A 19,064-nucleotide genomic window follows, 5' to 3' on the forward strand; every position below is an offset into this window, starting at 1 on the left:
TTAACCAAAATTAATTAAAATTAACACACACAACTTATATAAATCTCTGTAATAAAGATTAACATATTGCAAGAGCTTATGAGAAAAGCGAGGCAATGTCATATCTACATGCAACAGGTAAGACACAACCAACGCCGTTCAGCGCTTGGAACCTGCCGTTGGCAATGGCCACCTCCTCACTGAAAGTATGCCGTGCATGTAAGCGTGCAGCCGCGTCCAGGCTGGATATACATGAAACCGTTCCTTTGATCGGCCGCGCGGTTTTTATCGTCAGGCGGAAAACAAAGGAGCGCGCCGTCTCGTGCTCCGCGCATTCCTCGGCGCCCAGACTGTTCTTTCGCGCCCGCGCCGACGTCATAGGGGCACATTCCTGCATGCCCATAAAGGCACCTCGCACTCATTTTCCAGCCGGTCCGCTCCCAATTAGCGAACGCGGCGCGCGCCGTGGTCCACTTGGCGAGTGCGTCGCCGTGCTGTCGCAGGCAAGGGTGCGCTGTCGCGCGCGTGGCGCAGCCGGCAGACGCTGCTTCATGCAGCGCCCCCACCTCCCATCAAGGCCGGGCCATCAACAATGGTCGACACACCCTCTCTCCGCCCACCATGCCAAGGACGCGCCGTTCCGCTCTGCCGGGAAGCGCGCGCCGGGGGCATTCGAAAGCGCACTTGCGCGTAACATTATCCGGACAGTACAAGCCCCATCAACCTGCGCAGGTCGACACGCGAGGTGCAGGGCAGGCGACACGCGATTGTTGCCGGTGGCTGGCCGCCCCTGCACGGTACTGTGATTCGCTGCCTATACTGTTCCTGTGCGCAAGACAGAGAAAGGCGGAGCATTATTACTGGGACTTCAGAACACCCGAAGTGCAGACGATTTTCGGAATGTAGATCATTGATCATAAGTAAAAGGAGCTTGCAGATTTGATGGAGAAGAGCAGGAGTAGCCCGGGAGATAAGAAAACTGGCATACGCTAGGTGGCAACTGCACCCCCTTCCCCTCAACTACAAGGATTCGGCGACAGCTTTCCTCAGCAATGAATGGAAGGCTACATGGGCGGAGCGTTCGTAATCACTTCGTCAGTCTGCCAGATCGGCCGCACGACGATGTCCGTGGCCGCCTGGCGCGTTGCTCTCTTCACGGTGGCTACATTCCGTTTCTGGTGCAGTTGGCGCCATCTATGGAAGCTTCTTATAGCAAGGCGTGCCCAGCAAACTCGTCGTAAACAAGAAGACCTTTTTTCTGTTATTTTTAACGTTGAAAGCTGGCAGTTGTACTAGAAACATGCTTTAGTAACGATTATTGTCAATTTACTATGTTTAAAGAGAGACCTATTAACTGCAGGCGGGGAATATATTCCATTGCGTTGGAAGAGAGGGCGCGCATCTGATCCGCAGCTCCCGATCTATTGCCAGAACCAGCACACAGGGACGATATTGGTGGCATTTGCACACAATCCCGTTTCAAAACGGATCCTTGCACCATCCATATCAATCGATGTGTCTATACTGCGCGGTTTTGACTCGCTCAGGTGCCCGTTGGGGCAACTGAAATTTTGCTTACAAGACCCTCCGCACAACGAGCAAAAGCTATAAAGAAGGAAAGTTCCCTGCGACGCTGCAAGGAGCATCTAGCACTCGGGGATGAACATGGCATGGTTCGGCAACGGTGTATGCACGTTCACTAATTTGCGTGCCATATTTTACACACATTTGACCCTGTTCTACAGCTTCTGCAAGTTACATCGTTTTGCCACAACAAGATCCCGTAGGAAAGCCTAGTCACGTGATGTTGCGACAGAAGCACCGAAAAAGATAAAACAAACTTTAGGCCTAACCTCCACGAGCGAGACCATGTGCACGTCTCAACCTGGAAACGAAAAGCACCCACACAGAACCATTCTTAGCTAACAATAATAACGTTATAAGTAACCCGGCGATTCATCGAAGAAGCACGCATAGCCAGCGGGTGGACGGGGCACAGAACACAACTTGGAAGCTTCCTCTGCCAGAAATGGCGCAACAAAATGTTCGGCTTCCAACAAACGCCGCGCGATACGGAAGGCATGCCTGAGCGCCAGCAATGCGCGAAGCTCGCGCAAATGGTGGACGGTCAGCTGCCTTCACGTGCAGCCGCCTGATTGGCGAGAAAAAAAAAAACACACCTCACACTCGCGACCTTGAAGCAGCCCCGCACCAAGCAAAACAACACACAATGGAATGCCGCATCGTTTGATAGGCGTTAGAAGGCATTAACCGAACCGCTGTCATGACGCGCGATGGCGTTCAAGCGAGACGAGAAAGATGCAGGTACTTACCCCGCACGCAACGAAGAACGCAGGCAAGGAAAAGATTTCAGCGCATCATGCGATGCTGTCGTCTCACATGAACAAGATAATGTCGCTTTTGCATGGTCACGAGCCATGGCCTCAAAGACAGCATGCCTGACGGAGTTGCACGAAGATAAAGGAAAATTAAAGGAAGACAAAGAAGATAAAGAGGCCGGCTGAAGAACGCAAAGTCTACAGTCAAGCAGTACTACGTGCCGATCAAAGACCACGGAAATAAATTTTAAAAGCGTAAAAGGAGGCGAAAAACCAACGGACAAAACAATTACCTTTTCCACGATTTCTAGCAAAAACTCCAAATATCAAAATGGCAAATATTTTCCTGAAAAGTGTTTAAGCCAACGTGAGACCAAAGACGCGGGCAAATATCAGCATAACGGCTTGGCCACTGCGAAAGACGGTGATTACGAAACTTAGAAAGCTTTATAAGATGCAAAGCGCGCAACTACACGAAGCCGCTAGATCATTTCCGGCAAAACAGCCTCCGACACAAAAGAGAACGCGCTCACGTTCGCCAAGGTATACGTACTTGACAAAAGGGTCTAATAAAGCGGTGACCCGAAGGCATCCGGCGACGAGACAACGAAGAGACTCTCCGCGATCAGGTTGAATCCGGCGAAGAAAAAAAAAACCGGCGCCGTCCTCAAACACACGGAATGATTAGGGGAGGTCGAACAACAACCTCGCGCACGTACGCATGCACGCATGCGCACAAACACAAAGAGGGTAGAATATAGGGCACTCCACAGTTCGGACCCCACACAGAGGTCGCACAAACACGGACAGGACGACGCCCGCGTTTGAGCCGCCGACGAAGACTAAGTTCCTGCGGATGGGAAGAAGAAAAAAAAATTAAGACTACGCCAAGCAGGCAAGAGGGAGCGCAGCGCGTTCCCAGGAAGTCAAAGGGGAAAGTTTTTTTGCCAGTGAACCGCATTCTATACGCGAAGGATGTCCGCCCCACGTCGACGGCACGGTGCGCGTGTGACGCAAGGAACTGGCGCGCGCTCTGTCGGTGGGTGCTTGCACAACGTTGTCGACAGAAGAGCTGTTTGGAACACACGAGCAGAGGGCCGACGTGAAAAGGCAAGCATGCAGCGGGCGGCCTCCCGCAGTTCCTTCCCGTTGCTCTCGCGCCGGCAGATATTGCGCGCGGAAGGCGCAACCAGAGCTCTTCACGAAGATGCGGAACGGTCAAACAGTCGCGCAAAGCGTACACAGTAGCAATGAACGCAACGCAGCACACAGACCACGAGAGCAAGAGCTAGCGCACGGAGCTCACATACGCAGTTGGGGTTGCGCGAAGAAGGAACAACGCAGCTAATGCTCTAAGCATGCACACATATGTGCACATACAAAGCCATATGTATCGAGACCCGTAGCGGCAGCATCGCGATCTTGGCCGAGCTGACGGGAGAATGCAAGCTCATCGTGCATGCAGCAATTCGCGGGAGGTTTCACGGGACGCCCGCCCTAATTAAACGAGATCTGCGCTACGCAAACTTCCGGTTGCGTGAAAGGCACGTGATGTGACGCGCGTCGCGTTTCTGACGCCACTTTTGTTGATCGCTGCTTTTTTTTTTTTTTTCGCCGGGAGGAGGCACTGTTTAATTCAGTTTCCATTCGGCCGCGCGCTGAGATGGTATATGAAATAAAGAAAGAACAGTGAGAAAAGGAGGAAGTAAATAAAGAAAACAGTGGCAGCGATCCCGATGTTCTGAATTCTATTTAATTTGCACTTTTTTCTTCACATCGGCCAGGAGCACGCTAAAGAAGGTAACGACACGACGAGATAAAAAAAAAATGAAAATTCCGGCACTACAGCATCTAAACCGCAGCTGGGGCGGCGGGCTCAGACACAACGAAGCCAAAGCAGCTGAAACCCACAATAAAGAGCTCGCAAGAAGCGGCGTACTCGCAACAAAGAAAGCACCTCGCAGGACTATTTCGAACAGGCTGTACGCTGCCCCACCGAAGGAACGCGCATTGAACATTGAACTCGATTCTCCGCAACGTTGGCTAACGGTAGAATTGCATCGTTATTCGTGGTGAAGAGAGATGCGCTCTCAGCAAAAAAAAAAAAGAAGCAAAATGAAAGGAAGTCACGGCACCTTCTCTAATTGAAATTAGAACACGTGAAGAATGTTACGGGAACCATGAACGAACACCTGGTCGGAGAACGGGGCGGCGGCCATACAAGCGCACTGCGGTATGTGCAGCACAGATGACTGCGCTATCGGGACGGAAACGGCAGGCGTCCGCAGTCAACGAACCCGTCGGCGCCAGCAGCGGAGAGAGAGAGAGAGAGATCCCGCTCGTTGCGGTACAGTCAACCGAAGGTAAAGGCCTGTAGCTGCCAACAGGAGGACGCAAAGTTGCAGAGAACGAACGGGCTCGCCAGATTTGATCGCCGTCTCTCTCTCTCTCTCTCTCTCTCTCTCCTCTCTCTCTCTCTCTCTCTCTCTCTCACACACACACACACACACACACACACACACACACACACACACACACACACACACACACACACACACACACACACACACACACACACACACACACACACACACACACACAAAACCAAGACAGGGGGCTAAAAAATTGAAAGGGTTTTCCTGTCTATTGTGACAAGTGTTTTATTTTATGAGTCTGAAGGGGGTCATGGTCATGTGCAGGCCCATTGACAACCGAGTCAAATGGCAGTGAATCACGTGACCTACATCACGTGAACGGCGATGACGTCATTGACTGCGGTCACGAGACGATGACGTTGCTTCATGCAAACGACGTTATCGCTTGTACAACAAGCCCTTAACAGCTTACGCTGCGAAATTAAGGCGAAATTATGTTCATGTTGACTCTAGCATCTCCATGCTGAACCTACCGAAAAATTCGGATACTGAATACACTACCTGCAGCAGGAGAGCGCTCACCAGAGAGGAAACAGTCAAAGAAGGAATACACAAAGGAACAGATTGATAGGAGGGGGGGACACTGCAAGAAAGGCCAGCAACGAACGCTCCAGCCAGTATATACATCAGGGCTCTCATCCGGCACGCGACGCAGCTTGAGTGGTGAAGGAACTCGGGAAGCAAAAACGAAACAAGGAAGGGGCGGAAATTAAACCGGAAGGAACTTTTCTGCGGGGCCATTCCCTGATGCCGCAAAACGGAAGAGTGCAGCACAGAAATACAGAAATGAAATGTTTTGGCGACAGGAGCGCCCTCGAGTGATCCTTCCTTATCCAATATATCTTGCTCTTTTTTTTCCCCCAGGAAGTGAACAAATAAACCAAAAGTGAAAACGCGTTGGCTCGATCAAGGAACCTCCTGTCTCAAGCCTGGGTTTTTTCTGCGTTCGGCAGGTACCGTACTCACCCGACTGTAACGCCCATTGCCTGCCTGCGGACACAATATGTCGTCGCTCACGATTAAGTCTTTAACGCTGTTTCCGCGACATTTATTGCCGCAAGAAGAATAAAATATACGATTTCATACGCTACCACAAAACGGTAAGTTTAGTACGCTTAAGGTGTGCACACCCTTGAGCCGTTAAGGACACCGAATAGCGCACGCGCATTATTTTTGTTGTATTGCGCGCTAATCTGCCATCTCGATCCACGTCTCAACCCCGTCCACAACCACGTACAGCATCCACGCAACATTTTTCGCGTCACACGAGAGATCGCGACGAGTATAAACAGGCCACTTTAAACTTCGGTAATTGATGAGAACGTTCTCTGCTGCAAGAGCGTACTAGCGGAATCGTTACTCACAGTCCTGGGCCAGGATTTGGTATTCAAAACTCTTCCGACGCATTACTTATAGCGAGAACTGATGCCACTCTGTTATTTACGCACGTACAGTTGAACCTCATTACAATGAAGCTGAAGGGGCCTGGCGACTACTTCGTTATAGCCGTAGTTTCGTTATAGCCTGTGTTGACCGAGCTTCCAAGGGGAATCGTCATTGCTTCGTTATATCCATTATTTCGTTATAAACCGTTTCGTTATAACGAGGTTCGATTGTACATGCCGCTTGCGCGCTTTTGCACAAAGGCAGCAACTTTTCCATTCCCGTAACGCAATGCGAGGGACGAGGTGGAACGCCGAAGCGTGGTCCATGTTATAATGTCCAAGACTGTACATACATTACGGGGCCGATGCATGCTGAGTGTGCGCCGACAAAGCGGTAGAAAACGTTGACCGAACGCTGCCTAACGTGCGCTATAGTTACGTATTGTACAAAATACTAAGAATCGAGCGAAGATATTCTCAACAATCACACTGCGGGTACAGCTATACTTGGATGTACCGTGCGACCTTATAGCGCCACATACCGTATTGGATCCGTTTATACAGAGAGAAGTGACGCCCATTAAAACCCGGTAAATGCGGTACGCGCCACGCCGCGCTAAAAGGGTAACGACCGCACTGCCGTATGTAGCAAAAAGAGATAAAATAAACATGGACAAAAAATAAACTCAATCTTCTATGGTTCCCAGTCCATTACCTGAAGGAGCTTTAACAACCCCCCCCCCCCCTCTTTTATCTTTTTCATCCAGTACCACAGGGAGAAATTAAGAAAGAAGAGAGGGCATTAATTTGTGCTCCTTTGTCCCATCATCATTCTTCATTCGCATGGTCGGAAACGATTCCAGAGCCCATTCCCCGCCTCCCTCCACCGCCATTTCGCCGGTATTCGACCCAGCTTTGAGACAAAATATGACGGGTAAGATAATGCGTCCAGTGAGCACATTTAGACTTCCCTCGGGGCCTACACGATTTCGTCCTACCCGCCCAATGTGCAGCAAAAATTTAAAGAAAATTAATAGGCAGTCGGGCGTGGCTTTTCTGACTCTTAATTGTTTCTGTTCCACGGCGGTAAATGCATCGGAGACAAACGACATTAAGCGCCTAGTAACGAATTTAATGACATTCTGCCATATTCAGTGACATTCAATTCAGAGAAAATTTTAATGACATTCAGTGCCGCCGCAGATTTAACGCCGTTCGCCCTAATGTCTACGAAATAAACGCTCTAGTCCACATTGCTTAAGGTAGAACAGCATTTTGATTCGTATAAAAAAAAGGATATCCAATCAAAAACTGAATGCACAAATTTCACTCGGGCAATACACGTCCACAGCATTTTTAGAAGCGAGAGGCGCCATTTTGGCAACACGTTCGACCGACAACACTTGCTGGTTTGTGCATTGATTCAGGACTTGTCTGGCGAAAAGAGCACCATTATTTACACAATAATTTCGATATAACGTTTGATATATTTTTTGTTTTATGCGCTTCACGACATGAGGCGGTGAGAAAAAGCTGCCTCATGGGAGGCTTGACTAGGAAGGGCCGAATAAAATCAACATGAAGAGGGGGAACTTTATTCTCGAGAGCAATACGCAAGTAATTCTCTTGTCGTTACCATAACGACGTATAATATTAAATCTGGAATTTGCAGCATCGATGGCAAGAATAATGTCGTTATAAAACTCGACGGACTGGGCACTCAAGTGTCACTAACTGTGCATTCCGTATGGCTCGTGTACTAGCTCCGCCCGCCGCCGCCGTATAGCTGGCAACGGCAAGATACGTGGCGCGCGAACGATCGTATTAAAGCCAGCAATCGCCACTTTGGCGCTCAGGAGGCAAATAGCGCGAGGTGAGGGGAGATTTACGATCAGGCTCGGCGCGTCCCGCGCCATTGGCCAAGCAGCACGTGAAGACAGGGACGCACACGGCTCATTGTTTTCGAAGATATGGCGGAGAGAGCTTGTGAAGGAAGGGAGCCCATCGCGCAAACGACAGTCGTTCCGCGTAATTAGCGGCGCCAGCGATTGAACGAGCGTCGGTCCGTATGTCACGCTAATACGATGAGAGCAATTTGAGCGCATGCGGGAAGCGCTACATCGCGGCTAATATCAGTGCGGCTTAAACGTGATGGCACTTAGCTGCCACGGTGCTTCGAGACACTACACATTCGAAACGAATACAGTTGAACTTCGTTATAACGATTACTTCGTTATAGCCGTAGCTTCGTTATGGGCAGCGTTCACCGAGCTTCGAAGATGAATCATCATTCCTTCGTTATATCCAATATTTCGTTATAACGAGGTTCGACTGTATACGTTTATCGGAACTTTGAGAAGATGACGACGTACAGGACAGCTTCATACACAAAATCATTGTTGGAACGCTTAACTGCTATTTCTGGCGAGTGAGATGGCGTAGACCTGACATAAATCACAGACCGAAACCCATAAATTAGCGGCGAGGGCCCCTTATAGGATTTGTTTTACATGAAACACTCGATAGTCTGTGCAAACAGGCTCTCGAGTACGTGCTATAGGAGATGTAATAAAAAAAAATAAATGACAGTACACGGCGAAAAGGACCTTTACGAACTGCGTTGTCCCAAGATCCGTCAGAATAATATTTAAAAAATCATTAAGTTAAGCAGTCCCGTTGCAACGCCATAGCCAGCTTGTTAGAGGCCACTTCAGTATCAAAACAAGCACAATATCTCCATTAACACCACTGACTATAAGACGACGGCACACGGCTCGCGTCAACAAATCAACGGAAAAAAATAAAAAAATTCCTTCCAGACTCTCATATATAACGCGACTCGACGGTCACCGCAGCGGAAGCAGCCATTCCAGCCTTAATTCCGCTATGTGGAGAGAAAGTCCTTGGCTCAAAGGGGGCACGCAAATTAGATTCACCCGCACTGAAATTCCGCTGCCAAAAGCGGCAAGGGTCGTTGGCGTCGAGGCGGTATGTAGGGTGACAGCCAAGCTTCCCGAGTCTGCATTTCGTGTCCCAATAACGAACCACTAAACAGCAGCATGTATACTCATTAGCTTTTACAGTTGGTACGACACGAAAGCTTTGGCCCACGGACTGACATCACCGAGCGAAATGTTCGAACATAAGAGTGGCGGGTCGGGCTCGTCCATGTCTGTTCCCTCTTTGTCCGTGTTCTTTCAGCGCTTGCGAAAAAAATTTAGAACATACTCTGCGCAACACGTTCTAAATCGTTTCTTTTTTTTTTTGCAAGAACTAAAGTATATCACACATCTACCATCCGTGTACAAAAGTTTCAAACTATCGGCGGCTGCAGCTACACTCTAAACACGAATTCGACTATCACCATCATCATCATCATCATAATCATCATCAGCCTGACTACACCCACTGCAGGGCAGAGGCCTCTCCCATGTCTCTCCAATTAACCTTGTCCTGTCCGACTACATAGGAGTAAAAATGAAGTAAGCTGCCCTCTAGCGCACTCTCTTTTATAAAAGAGAAACAGCTTACTCCCTTTTTACTCCTTTCTGTTCTGAGTGGATCGACGCGCAAGATATGCGCGGATTAGTGACGCCACTGGCGTACCTGTGCATCAAGCGGCCGAGCTGTCAACGGCGCGAAGATTTGAAGCAGGCAAACCCCTTCGTCTCGACCAACGTTTTTAGATCTAAAAGAGATCTAAAAACGTTGGTCTCGACAGAGCACGCCTGTCTGTATACGGTGTGTGCACTAAGGGCGGCTGCTCGGACCACAATTAACGCACCACAGGTGGCACAAGGGAGCTCACAGTGACCACAGAGTGGAGTTATGCGCTCATCCCGCGGTCGCCAGCGCCGACAAAGAACCGCCACCGCCGCGCGGCGTGAGTCATTTACTGTGGGAACTCCTCTCCGATACTAAAACGATGCAGAACAACAGATGCGACTCTTTATGGGCATAGACGAAGCCCCGTACGGGTCAACGGCCATATCGCTCTGTGGCCACTACAGCTGAGGACAGACCTCGAGTGTGTCATCGGCATTAGTCAGCTACAGAAGTCGAGCAGCACACATGTGCTCTTGTGGCTCGCACCTGCATCGCCGTGCCTATTCCCTCGTAAAGTCACCATTCTCCCTCCAGGTGTCAGGTGCGTCGCGCAACACGCCACCGCCACGTGTTTGTCCATTAGCTAACTTTCACAGCACGCTGGCGTTGTTCGGCTGTCCTGTGTGCTGGTGTTGCCGGCGCCACCGGAGCGAAAAGTGCGCGTTATACTGGAACTCCTTACCGCGGACAATTCTTGAAGCGGATTGGAAACGAAAGGATTCCGTCGAGACGTTTGCGCCGCTGTCTGTCTGCACTTGGCGCCGTGCCAGTTTTCGACAAGAGCTTCCGGTTGATTAACACGGACAAAAGCCAAGAAGTGGCAGGCTGCATGCACGCTTAGCCAGCCGGGGTGAGAATGGCATTCACGCGAAGTGCTATTAAAGCAAGCATGGCGTGCAAAAATGGGGATTTATTTGCGCACAAAGCGGTCGGAAGCAGTAGATTCTTCTTGATTTCGGTTTAACGACAATACCGGCGAATAAGAACGACGGAAAGATAATAATACGAGCGCGTTAACCACGGGCACTGAACATTATCAAAGGAAATCGTATAAACAAAGCCGCCCTAGCTGATTTTTGCGTCATGCTTCATCAACCGACAAAATAAAGTACGGTTTAAAAAAAAGGTAATTAAAAATAATACCACGGCTGGACGACAGCCTACAGCTTCGGGTAACTTAGTGCAAAAACAAACGTGCAAGGCGGGATGTATCTGGATGCGCCTGGTTAAATTAAACCAGCTTTGTATCTGAAATCAAAAGTTGCCTGAAAGAAAACATCTATTGCATATCCATTAAAGGCATCGACATCACTCTACTCGCCACAAGACAACGTTACTTAAACAGGCTCCCACAAGGCTCCGGCAAATGAACTGAACGCATGAATCCACGGCGAAAAAAAAAAGATAAACAATAAAATACCAAGAAACTGCAGCTCAGCTGTACACGTGCGAATGCAAGCACGTCGACAGAGGCACGGGCGAAACAGAAGCGTCAAGGCCGGGCGGAGTAATTAGCACCAAACCAGCCATTAATAAGCTCGCTCCTGCAGTGCGTCAACTTTGGAGTGGCAGCTCAGTGAGCAGCGCTACGCGGGGCACGTTTCGCACACTCGCCACAGAATTAGGCCAAGGCGGCGACACGGGCGAACTGGGCAGACTAAACAATCACATTAACGACACAAGCTCTCGCTTTTTTTTCTTTTTGGCGAGGCCAATGAACGATGGAAGCGCATCAACGCAAACAACGGCACCAGAAGACCGTGCGCGAGCTACACGTAGCGCAAGGTGTGTGACGTCTTTTAATGCGTCAAGCGTCTCACTCGAACTTCGCTGAAAAATACCGATGCTAATGAACTGTAACGCACAATGACCGACATGGTGGTGCCTGTGGTGCCCGTTATTACTGCTTGCGCACAAGAAAATCATAATAAACAAACTTGAGAACAAAGTTCTTCGTTTTTTGGAACAAAATTACTCTAACTATGCGCCCCCATAGGTGGCTCACTGATAACGACGACAGCTAAGGTATAATTTGCCCTCGTCGAGATAAGAACATGATCGAGGGACGTTTTTCGTCTACGTCACGTGTTAATCCTCTTTTGTGAGCCCTTCCCTTACAAAAACTTCTTTAGATATTCTATAGACTGTCAACAGACTTGTCTGTAAAGCCCATAGAATCGCTATAGACGAACCCTACAGAACAGTCTATAGGCAATACAAATCATATAGACAGTCTATATATTTATGGCCATACACATTTAGCAGACAGTCTATAGACTATGAGTCTATAGACTGTCTAAACAGTCTGAACAAAACTATAGTCTAAACAGTCTATAGACTATGAGTAGACAAAAAGGAATATCTATAGGAAGGCAATAGAGTCTATAAGAAGTCTATAGACTGTCTATAGTCCATTTTTATAAGGGTTCTGTTCAACAGGTACAACTAAATCTCCAGCTATCTTTTTTTTTTTTTCATGGCGCGCTACAGCGCTGCCCACTCTTCATCGGCCTTAGCGACGCGCTTGGCCGCCGCCTTGGCCGCATTGTGGCCTTCGTGTGTGGCTACGCAAGTTCCGAGATAGGTTTCGCGTCGTGATCTTTCTTCATGCTCGGACAGTGCTCGGCCGTATAGTTTGCCGAGAGTAGGAGCTATAAGCATTTCACGCTTGAAAAAAAAAAAAAAACTAAGCAGTGTATTCTTACAAAGAAAAAGCGAAAACAATAGCTGAGCTTCAAACGCCGTTCCCTCAGCCCATTTCACAAGTCCGCCTCAACAAAGAACGCGCACATTCCCGAGGGCGTCCACTCCGCACCTATCCGCGCGGATGATACTGCCTTCAATGGGCCAGCTGGCGAAGGTAGCAGTTTTGCGTCGCTGCACACAACTACTAGGGAAACGCATTTTTATCACAGCGAGAAACAGCTATCGCTGTTTAACTTCTAAAAAGGAGAAAGAAAATCCTTGCGAAATTTGAAGAAAAAAAAAAACCGCTCCCACTACCGTCTCGACCGCACCACCAGCCGCTGACTGCAGCCACAAAGTTGACCACGACGCGCCCCCATCCTCAAGGAACATCACCGCGGAGCGGAGCGGTTTAATTCTTTCGCATCGCCGGCGCGTGAAGTTACGCGTGCGCCGCGCTGGACACTTGCGAAACGCGACGCCGAAAGAAGAGAGGGAAAATACATTAAAGAAAACGGAAGGACGAAAACGAAAGGGGGAGCTACTAAGCCACGCCGACGACGGGACTGCAGGTTGTTTTTGCCCGCTCAGCTCTTCGCGCCCGAAGTGCCGCTGCACGGCCGGTTACGAGCGCATTTACGCCGCTCGCGCTCTCTTGCACAACAATAAATCCAAAGCCGGCGGGTCAGGACGACCTTCTCCGACGGAGTTTCGTGTCCCGGGCACCACGTACCCGCAGTCATCAACGTGCTGGACCTTCCTTTCTAAGCCAACAGCGGAAGAGTGTGAGCAGCCGCACTGAGGTCGCCGTGGGAGCAACCACAGTGCGCTCAAAGCTGAGGTGGAAGGGTTGTGCAACGCCTAATTAAGTGTGCGTGCGCAGTATCCACCCCAAAACCATGAAGAGCAATCTTAACTGCGCATCATAACCACGACGATTGTAGAGGTGGTGGGGGCTGAAGTGAAGGGGGCCAGTTTACCCACACGCTAAGTGTACGGTTAGACACTAACGCAACTGGGTCGCGAATCCTCAGGCAACCGGAAACAACAAAAGAGACAAACAGAAGGTGGGGGGGGGGGGGGTGCTTCAGAATGGGCTGCAGGCGAGCTAGCTGATGGCACTTGTTCTTTTAGCATTTCAGATACCAGATTTAAAAACTCCAAATCAAAATCCGGGGCATGGCCTGCTGCCAGCTATTGGAGGCTTAAGGACGGAAACCTCTTAGGTAAAAGAACAACACCCTGCCCTTATGCACCAACTCATTCTCGAGAGCGCTCACGTGTTTTGAGCAGCCATAACCAGTTCATCCGAATAACGCAAGAGGCGTGACTATCAGCTGACGCTCAGGTTTTTGACAAATCGGAGTGCTCGATTTTGATAACGGGCTCTATAGGGATAGTTTTGCAACCGGAACTACCGTCGAGTTCCCAGTCCATGCATCGCTGTCTATATCAACGGCTCAGACAGGGACGAAGGAGCGGGGAAGCACAGCTGTTTTCAATAATAACAATTAACAAAACAAAGGATGCTAGCAGTGCGGTTTTTCAGGCACATCGACGCCTGCAACGTTGGGCAAGCAAGCCTTCAACGTAGAGACAGTGCTAATTATGCAACTGCGCTCCGGCATCGAGAGTAGGACGGCAAGGCAGCAACGTAGCGAACGGAAGCGACAAAGGCATCACACGTGCGGCAGAATAATAGAGACGTAGTAGAGGTGTGACCCCCGCTTTCATTTTCGGATTCACCCGCTGCGAGACCGCAGCGAGCGACCAGCTACATCACGACGACAAAAGGCGCGGCGTATCCGCCGCGATTGTTTTCGCACCGCTGAACGGTACTTGAGGGAAGGTGGGGTTGCTTCACCCACGCCTCTGTGTGTGTACAGGGGCGACGCCATTTGACCGACAGCTCTCGCTCGTTCGGCGGCGGTTTGATCGACTCGTCAAGGGCGCGCTCGACTCGTCGAAACGCGCTGAAGCGGGGAAAACCCCAAGGCACCAACTCACGTGAGCAGCGACACCGGGCGGCATTTTCGAGCGTTTCGCTACGGAAAACAGCCCAGCACGACGATAGGAGATCGCTTAAACAAACGCATTAAAGAAACTGACACGTTCGACGGCGACCGCATTCGGGATTCGAACCCAGCTCTATCAGTATACAACGCTGGTGCTCTTCCACTGGGTCGGGCCGCCGCGGTGGCTCAGTGGTTATGGTGCTCGGCTGCTGACACCAAAAACGCGGGTTCGATCCCGGCCGCGGCGGTCGGATTCCGATGGAGGCGAAATGCTAGAGGCCCATGTACTGTGCGACGTCAGTGCACGTTAAAGGACTCCAGGTGGACGGAATTACCGGAGCCCTTCTATACGGCGTCCCTCATAGCCTGAGTCACTTTGGGACGTTAAATCCGATAAAACTACGCCAATCTTCCAATGGGTCATCAGCGTGCGAGAAACACTGTTTGCCCAAATTCTCCGAAGTCAGGTATGAAGAACGCAGTGCCGGTAGACCGCGTGTGAGAAGCGTCAGACATGGCCAAGGGACGCTATAGGGATACTGCCCACAATACTATCCTCTACTGCAGTCGGATACAAATAAAGGACGAGGCGGCGAATTCCCCTCAGAGCATGCCCTCCAGCCAATAGCGTCGACAGATTTTCGTGACATTGCGGTTAATCCGCTGTCATGCTACCGTGATAAAGCATTAACCAAGGAAAAATCGCGTGTGACAGGGGAGGATTAACTGCGGATTAACCGCTACGTCATGAAAATCGGTGGACGCCACTGGCTGGAGGGCCTACTTTGAGAGGAATCTGCCGCTTTGTTCTTGAGTTGTATCCGATTATAGTGACTTTACCGCGCCACGAGCTTCCACCGTGTAGAAGAACAGTGCGACGCTCACGGCTCGAAGCGAACAAGAAAGCGGGCGGAGGGTAAATTAAAGAAGCATAACCAGCACAGCAAAGTGGAGAACTTTTGTACGTAGTCTTTAAGACACAAGCAAACAGTACCAACTCTGCATACACACCGCGCGAAGGGCCGAGAGTATTTCTGAAGCGCCAGTCGGAAGCAAACGAAAACGGAACACGAGTCATTATCGTTCCCGATGCCCTGTCGAGTGCTCTCCTTCCCAGCGACACTCACGAAGATACGGTCAGAAAATTCATAGATGTTGAAGGAGGCTAGCTGCGAGCATGATACTTAAAAAAAAAAGAAAGAAGAAGCAATGGTGTCCTAATGTATGCTGCATGCGATGCCAACCACGAACTTCATCCTTCACACGAAAGGACCTGGCAGAGAAAATAGGCGAAGTCGATATTACCTTCACGGTTGGTCTCTGCAATTGAAGCGCAGAGCCGAAGTGCAAAGGGAGTAAACCCGCGAAGGAAGCGCCTGTGTAGTCGCCTGGCGGCTGCATGCGGGGTATAAATACGTTAAGCGTGTTCCGATAAGAACTGAAGGCCCACACTCTTGATTTTAATTGGCTGCGCCATTCACACAGCGCATCGAAGGCGCCGTTAATCTCTTCAACCGCCTTCGCAACACCGTGGATGGTGATGATGATGATAACTAGTGCTCACGAGACACTGTTGCGGGCCAATTAAGATATAGCAGCAAAGCCGCGGCGTCAACAGGAAACGGTGGGCATCCTGACGGGCCCATCCTCCATAGATGTGTGCGCGCGCTCGAACGGAGGAGGTGGCAGAGACATGCGGCACGGTGAATCACTACAGCTCCGGAACGCTCGCAGGCGACATCAGAAAGAACGACACAGCCGTAAGAAGAAAATAAAAAAACAATGATACCCGCAGTGACTTATGGCCCATTTGGCGTTATCGTAACGGAGTCACGCGGTCCCCCCACCGTCGACTAACGTCCCGTTGCCGCCTGCAGTATAAGCGTCAGTAAGGCCGAGTCCATCGCATGACGCAGAATGACGCGCAACGGAGAACTTATCGTCTGCTATAAATCCAGCGTATTAAGCTGCACGCGAAAAGGTCGGTGGGACCGGTAGGGGATCAAGTAAGTTGCAAGGTATATAGTCGCATATCACATTCAACTATTTCAGCACACCAAGCAACGCGCTTATGTGGTGAAATGTTCGGAACGAACATACCACACACCTGTAATTCCTGAAGAACGCAGGACAATGTGCAACTCTTGGAGAGAGAAACTAGTTTGCTGCGCAGACTTCGCCAAACGCCTCACCAAAAGACAGCGGGCATTCCAGCGGTAGTAAGGTGAAAAATAAAAATAAATGCGCAGCAGAGACCACGCAAACAATATAAGCTCACCCGAAAGCGGGTAATAGCCCGTAAGAGACGGTATCTCTCTTAACGGCCTCGGCGAAACGTCGAGGGGAGGTCGTTACATACACTTGCTCCATCACGATTTCTCGGCCTCTACGATCACGTGCTGTTGAGTCCATAGGGCCGAATTGAAACTGCCTCCGCACCGATAACTATATGCATGTGCGGGTGGAGCTGGACAATAAAATATATACCCACAGACGACCGGCGTGACACAGCTTTCCGGGAATATTCTCCCTTCACCTCAACAACCGAATGTAAGAAAAGGAAAAAAAAAAATACGAGGAGCTAAAGACACCCCGTATATCCTTAAAGACAAAAAAAAAAAAACACAGCTTCGACGTGCCCGACTACATTTTACTTGGACGCAAGCCTAAACACGCCTACAAAAGAAAATGACGCTGTGTCCGCCCAGCTTTACCCTCGCTACCGTCATTTAGCTGCTGTACCAACCGGTGAGGGGGGGCTTTTCTCCATTATTATTATCGTGCTCCCACTAACCTTTGTTTTCACGGGCATCACTCAGATATTTACGCGCTGTAATTCAACTAATGGACCGTCTAGACAAGTTGCGGTCGTATAATTAACGTTTCAATGCATATAGAAATGTCCCGTTGCGAAGGAGACTGCAATCAAGGTAGTAACCATCCATTGGCATTCACTCAAGCGCAGTTATACGGCTAAATGACAAAGCTATGGCGCTTTCTCAAAATCCACCGTAACTGAGACGCCACGCCAAAGATACTTAATTTCGTTTTGCCAGAGCCCCAAGCAAACGTACGCGCCTAAGAACTTCGTACAACTGACCAAAATGAAAACCTCCCCGACGGCCCATTGTCAAAGTAAGTGCCTCCGCTCTTCGATGCATCTCTAATGGCACGCGACGTGGAAAGGTCGGCTAAGGAACCGGGAAGTTGGAGATCAGTTCCGCACGCGTTCGTTTGAATACGGGCAGCAGTCAAGCAGATAAAAGAAGAAAGTAATAACAGCGTATGCCCGAAATAGTAACGGGGAAAGTGACCCCCGCGGTAATACCGTCTACTCTAAAGCCAGCAGTAGCCCATATGGGGGACAGAATGCAAAAGCACACACGAGACACGCGCCGCTGCCTACAGAGCTGCGTAAGCGGGAGCCGGGGTCTTACGTTGACGCTTACGGCAGTTTTTAGCGGACCTGAGTAGGAACTAATTCTTTCCGCCGCAACTCGAGGATTCGACCGAAAGGGGACACTCCGTAACTCTTGCGTGTAAATAAGGTGGCCCACGGATCATGAAAAAGAAAAAAAATCTAGAAAAGAAACGGGGGTGAGTTTTAGCGGAATAATTTGAAACAGGAAATGAAAATGAAAATTGTTTTTCTTTAGGGCGGCGCTCGACTACTGATCCGGAGTTCCCGGGTTCGAACCCGACCGCGGCGGCTGCGTTTTTATGGAGGAAAACGCTAAGGCGCCCGTGTGCTGTGCGATGTCAGTGCACGTTAAAGATACCCAGGTGGTCGAAATTATTCCGGAGCCCTCCACTACGACACCTCTTTCTTCCCTCCTTCTGTCACTCCCTCCTTTATCCCTTCCCTTACGGCGCGGTTCAGGTGTCCAACGTTATATATGAGACAGATACTGCGCCATTTTCTTTCCCCCAAAACAAATTATTATTATTTTCTTTAGGGAAAGGAAATGGCGCAATATCTCTCACATATCGGCGGGCACCTGAACCGCGCCACAAGGGAAGGGGTAAAGGAGGGAGTGAAAGAAGAAAGGAAGAAAGGGGTGCCGTAGTGGAGGGCTCCGGAATAATTTCGACCACCCGGGGATCTTTAACGTGCACTGACATCGCACAGCACACGGGCGCTTCATAGCGTTTCGCCTCCATCGAAACGCAGCCGCCGCGGTCGGGTTCGAGCACGGGAACTCCGGATCAGTCAGTAGCCGAGCGCCCTAACCACCGAGCCACCGCGGCGGGTTTGAAACAGGAGACAGGTTTCGTTTTTCTGCAACACTGCTGCAACCTCTTCATGGCCGTCACAGAATGAAAACTAAGAAAGCACTCCAGTTTCTCAGATTAGTGGATGTTATTTGCCTACACACGCTGGCACGTAAATTTGCAGGATATTTTGAGACACTATCCAGGGATTGAAATATTATGGCTCCTGGTTGCCCATTTCAGCACGAGTACTGAAGCCGCGCGTCCTTTAAAAGAAAAAAAAAGGTGATATACCTTGCCGCACAATCGCGTTGACAACAAGTAACAGGTTGTGACATATTTTACGAAACCACAGCCTTCGCCCGCCTCTACAAAACGAATCGAACTGTAAAAAAAAAAAAACGTTTC

General features: G+C 49.9%; 1 protein-coding gene across 1 annotated transcript in view; it reads right to left on the reverse strand.

The window, feature by feature from the left end:
- Positions 1-19,064, reverse strand: part of LOC144098564 (SAM and SH3 domain-containing protein 1-like) — a 71,710-nt gene that overhangs the window by 12,373 nt on the left and 40,273 nt on the right. The window lies entirely within an intron of this gene.

Source organism: Amblyomma americanum, chromosome 7 (genome assembly GCF_052857255.1).
Source record: "Amblyomma americanum isolate KBUSLIRL-KWMA chromosome 7, ASM5285725v1, whole genome shotgun sequence".
Lineage (NCBI taxonomy): Eukaryota > Metazoa > Arthropoda > Arachnida > Ixodida > Ixodidae > Amblyomma > Amblyomma americanum.